The following is a 6,000-nucleotide window of genomic DNA, read 5'->3' on the forward strand; positions in this document are numbered from 1 at the left end:
CGTTAATACGAAAATATACATGTGCACCTTGACATATGCGTAATCCATACGGTGGATATAACATTCCTCCATTGACTCCCGCTGGATATAGATTCATATTAAAAATGAAGAAATTCCTCCAGCTGTATATAAGGTGTCGATTTTATTTTGGCAAATAGTTTCAACATTGTAACAACGTCATCTTCAGGCCCATACACTTGTTGACGTCAACTACGTACGGCTGATACTAGAAGTCAGTGAAGTGAAACTTCATACTAGTTACTAACCACCTTCCACACGGAACACGTCCGTATTCTCACCACTGACTACTAGTATCAGCCAGACGCAGCTGACGTCAACAAGTGTATGGGCCTGAAGATGACGTTGTTACAACGTTGAAACTAGTTGCCAAAATAAAATCGGCACCTTAAATACAACTGGAGGAATGTATTCGTTTTTAATATAAATTTGTATCAGCTGACGTCCCACTGTCCTCAATTTCAACTATGGATGTACGAAGGATATAGATTCGTCCGCCACATGTCAGGTTTACAGTTTTTAAAGTATGCAGAACCACGGCAACTTGCCGGATATGAAAATGTATTGCGTCTCGTTTTGCCTCACAAGTCACATCCGTGAACTCACATTGAGAACACCCTTTAAATAACTACTTTTATGGTCTTAAGCGAGCGAAACCGCATTAGCTTATAAATGAAAAATACATAACATCAGTATTTCGCCACTTACGTCACAACAGCGAATGCAACCCCGCATATAAATTGTGAGCTTAGCTTTTAGCCTTTCATACGATTTGAAGCTATCTGACATTTTCTTCACACAATGTTCATAGCAATATTAAGTCCATCCAGCATTCAGATGTTTTGCTCTTTTTGGCATACGGTTCATTGCGACACGACTTCGACATGCTACTGTCTCTGCACGTTCACGCGAGCTCAGTCTCACACACACACACACTTACTGTTCAACTCTCCGACTGTCGATTTAGCACTCGCTCTCTCCACCTCCTATGGCAGTTCATTTTATTCATTAAACTTAATGTAGTTACCACAAATATTTAATGCAATCGAAATATTGCCCAGCCAAAAGTAAACATGTTAATAACCAATATATGCCCTCACATAATTAAAGTGATGAATCGTTATAGTACACCTTATTACAAAACGAACACGTCAGCTGGCTAAGATAAGTGGAATGTACCTATATTGCAATGAGAAAAGAAAAGAAAAAAGTAATACAACTCAATATCAACAGTGCCTTCACAACTGCTGATTTTATACATCCTCAATTTGGAACAATCTTAATGGCTAGCAAATTTGGCGCAAGAGTTAATATAGCTGAAACAACCCCATAACGACCAAAGACGTAATTTAACTACTTCCCACAATTTGCAGATTCCCTGTAAGCCTGCAGGATACTAACGGCTGCGCGTGGATATCTTTTAAAATCATCATACATACAGCACAAAGCATAAATAGTACATACATCACCATAACAACAAAAAAACAATATTTACATAAAAGCAGTCCATGAGGAAATGTATTTCACAAAAGGAAACAGTTAGGTTTTAGATTCACGAAACACACATGATAAGCAATAGCTACATTTTTGTTATGACCACAAATAGTTCTGTATTTTCAGTAGTTACAACTTTCAATAAATTTGTTGACAAACAGTCGCTGCGCTAAAAGTGCCGTGAAAATAATCAAAATTGCTACTATAGCTGCTTTGTGTTTACAAAACGTCTAAAGTTGCCACTGTGTTATAGGCAGAAAATTGTATCGAAGACAAACTGTAACCACAGACTGTTAAACTGACAACTGTGAAGTGACATGCTATTAAAAAGATCAAGATCAATCTGTATTTCGACACGGGTTTAAGTTGGTGATACCTTTTTGTTGCTGGAGTAAGCGTCCCCTCACGTTTTGCTGATGTTATTACGCACTGTCCGGACGGAAAACCCAAGCTTTTGTGGCTGTTTTGATGGTTTTCTTATCGATTTATGAGCTGAAAACGTATTGGAAACCAGATTAATCACAGCAAAACCTCTGTGAGCTGTTGTTCATAAGCACCACATGGAGAGACCAGTACATACGTGTCTATTGCACTGTGTTGCGTGCTACCTGAAACTCTGTGTTCTGATGTGCATTCAGGACACACTTTTTAAATTCTGTCTGCGCAGATGCCTGAAAACAAATACACTGAACTCGGTCATACATCCCGGATCTCAGTGCACTGCCTCTGGTAACTTCATTCTTGCTTTTGTGATAAGTGAACGAACAGACTTGGTAGTCACCTGATAACAGCAATGAGTTGTTTTGAGATGATAACGTAATTAATTCGAAGGACGTTAGAGTTAAGTGGAAAAGTATGTTTAAGACTTAGATTTCACGATGACTAACTACATTCATGCATTCTCCAAGCAATATTGTCAAGACTCTTACAACATTTCCACAGATTTTAGTCCATCCTTTTAACTGATTTACTTACTTGAAAGAAACTATGAAATAGTTCTTCACCTTCTTCTTTCACTTCCTGTTTTAGCTGGTGCCATTAATATTATCAACAACAGAAACCTAGGTACCCAATTATATCACATTACTAGCTGTGTACGATCAGTAATTACGGGCAGCTAATAATGTTAAACGTGTGTGTTTCAGTTACGAGAAATCATTACATTTAATTTATTAGGACATGTACTGTACTGAGACATGTACACAGATATTAAAAGCTAGCCATGTTCATATTTTCCAAAAAGAGAAGACAGTGAATAGTTTCCTTTGAAATGAAACTCTCATTCACGACAGAACAACCAGAAATATTTTAAATGATTCTTTTGCAGGTGACAGAATGGGAAATACTTTTTCTTACTTCGGCAAACTGGCCGGTGAAGATTGATTATGCAAAGACAGTCACTGTTGTATCTATATGCGCATCATTATGGACATTCAGCTTTTTCGTCTTTGTTCAGGGGGATGAATTAAAAATATGTGTATAGTAAACCGAACAATAAAAAGATAGTTACATCCCCACAAATGCCCAGACACAATAGTGTATATTTTTCTGAATGTAAGTCGGTTTTCTAATGATCAAAAATTTGTAGGGGTGTGTTTTCAGTTCTATCAAATAAACCATCCAAATATTGGTCCGATGGCTGTAGGTCACCCATGTCTTTTGGTGAGGAGCGCGACGGGGTTTTTTTGGCTGAAGTTCTCTGGACAACCTCACATTCATGTCTTTTAATAGCGAGTAACCGGCAAACTACTTCCTCTTGAAATTAAATTTTTTCAGAAAGTTGTTCCAGGAAAAACAGCGATCTATTAATACTGTTGCACTTAAGTCGTTAATTTTTATTTTTGGATGACGTATTTCGATCATCTAAGAGATCATCATCAGATTCCACATTCCTTGATGACCGTAGGAACCTTTGGCGTAGAGCAGACCAATCTGTGTATTTCTTCACGGATGGACCTGCTCCACGCCAACATTTCCTGTGGTGATCAAGGAATGTGAAATCTGAAGATGATCCCTTAGAAGATCGAAACCGAACACAAAAATAAACAAATGTGGTCACGACTATGTGATTGTAATAAGTTACTTCTGTTTCGTTCCACAATGTATTTAAATTTGGAAGTCTAAATGCACACCTTTTGTTATCTGACGCACATCCTGATTACCATACAATGAGCTGACGCAACATGCATGCTGCATAGTTGGTGGTCCTTCACTATTAATTGCTTATTCGATTACGAACGTGTGACGCTCAACAGACGTAACGGTGGCTAACACTACAAACAGCATCAATTCAAATGCCATTAGTCCTATCTGCAACTATGTGTCTTTGAAATCGAGGAGTTCATCGCGTGCTTTCCTTTCTAGCCTAGAATAAACGGTTATTTCACGACGAAAAAGACATATGATACATCAGAAAATGATGACTTCTAAATCTAGTGTAGGTGTGGCTCTATCAAGTGAGGACCGGGAAACATCCACAAGGCCAACGAAGAAAGTGACAGCTCAGAATTTTATATTCAGTAATGTTTATGTTATATGGTATGCTGTTGACTAGTTGTGATACCATACTCTGGTGTTACTAATATATTAATTTTTGCCATAATTTCATTCGTGTTTTTTTGTGTGTCTTGCGAAATACCAAATAGACAATAATGATAACCCGATATAAAGCTGCTGTCCATAACTTTTGCTGGAAGTAGCTGCAATTAATTCAGAAGTTCGTATTTTCGCCAGGTGGCGCTTTCTCGTCTGCGACGTATTAATTTGCTCTCCATTATCAAGATTCCTTGCAGACAACAGACACTCGTCAAATTAAGTGGTAGAATGATTTACGCAAGAGCTAAATATTGTTTTCGTTATATTGCAGACTGTAATACAACATAGTCAATAAGCAAGTCCTTAATGTTCTCAATTTTTTTTTTAGAGGGAATGTTCAGTCCAATTTCATACACTTCTACAAGTAACCTTCTACAACTATTTTAGAGCCCTTTCTTCTCCATGTAGTTATCGCTATTTGTGTTCCTTCACATTTCCGAAAAATGTCCAAAAGTTTTTACCCATCCTTGCATCACCATTTGCACACATTTCTTCCCTGATTTTCTGCTTGTCGAGTCAACAGTAGTGAGTACTCTGCGACATGAAGCGATTACTCGCTGCTATTCAAACAGCAACGAGAAAAGTCGTCCCACGTGACCTGACCCTTGCACACATTAGGACTGAGCCGATGAAGGGCAAGGCAGCGCACCGGAGGAAATAGAGACGCAGTGTGTGCGCATACGCTCCTAACACTTCCGTGATTTGGTCGCGCAACTTAATATTCTTAATATGAGACGCAATTGGCGTAAGGTCTTTCACAGTAGCTATTTGACAGAGCGACTCGCTGTGCACCCGCCGCTCCCCGCGACTTATCACGACGATTTAGCCACGTTTGACCCTTTCACACCTGGCGATCTTGCAGCGCGGTTGCAAATGGCGGCGGTAAACAGTTGCCGCCTCGCCACTTTGTGCTTGCGTTTGTCGCTTGTTGCGCTTAGTGATTGTCAAATCCTGTGTATTTCCGGTGTCTTCTTCTTCTTCCTCTTCCGTCATGCATTAGGATTTCACTCAGCCTCTTGAAGGCACACCTGGTCCATCCATCGTTTTGCAGGCCTTCCAATGTATCTTTTACCTTGCGGAGTATATCGCCAAAAATGTAGTGGTAACCTTGATTTGTCCATTCGTAACAGATGGGATATCCAGTTTTGTCGGTATTCGTCAACTTTACCGTTTGTATCGAAAATATTTAATTACACCTTGATATCTATATTTCTTTTGTAGTCTAGCTTGGTGTACCCTGCTATGTACCTGAGGAATTTCATAAAGTTATGTCAGTACCAACATTACCATATGGAAGTGAATCTTGGGTAATGAAAAAGAAAGATAAAATGAGCTTACAAGGCAATGAAATGAAATTCCTCCTGCGTTGTTTTAAAGAATTTTGTGCACCCGCTGCAAAAGTGGCTTTCGACGTAGAAATTTTCACCATTGAGACAGAATGTCGTCCTGTAGTTTGCGGTTCACAAAATAAGGATTACAGCAATAAGATCGAAAAACGTGATGCTAGGAACTCTGAAAATCCAATCCTTTCGTTGGCGCCTGTACTTTCTCGTCAATAACAAAACAAAATGCAACGCTTCCTCGTCAGAACACAATTCGAAACTGATTTTCACAAGCAACAGACATATTTCGCATTAATTGGTAATTTGTGGCAAGGTCTTATGGGACCAAACGGCTGAGGTTGTCGGTCCCTAAGCCTCCACACTACTTAATCTAACTTAAACTGACTTACACTGAGGACACCACACACACCCATGCCCGAGGAAGGACTCGAACCTCCGATGGGGGGAGCCGCACGGACTGTAACAAAACGCCCTAGATCGCGCGGCTACCCTGTGCGGCACACCTCTCGCCGCAGAGCTTTAGCCGCACTGTTCAGTCCCCGGGTATTCA

The sequence above is a fragment of the Schistocerca serialis genome, chromosome 6 (genome assembly GCF_023864345.2).
Source record: "Schistocerca serialis cubense isolate TAMUIC-IGC-003099 chromosome 6, iqSchSeri2.2, whole genome shotgun sequence".
Classification (NCBI taxonomy): domain Eukaryota; kingdom Metazoa; phylum Arthropoda; class Insecta; order Orthoptera; family Acrididae; genus Schistocerca; species Schistocerca serialis.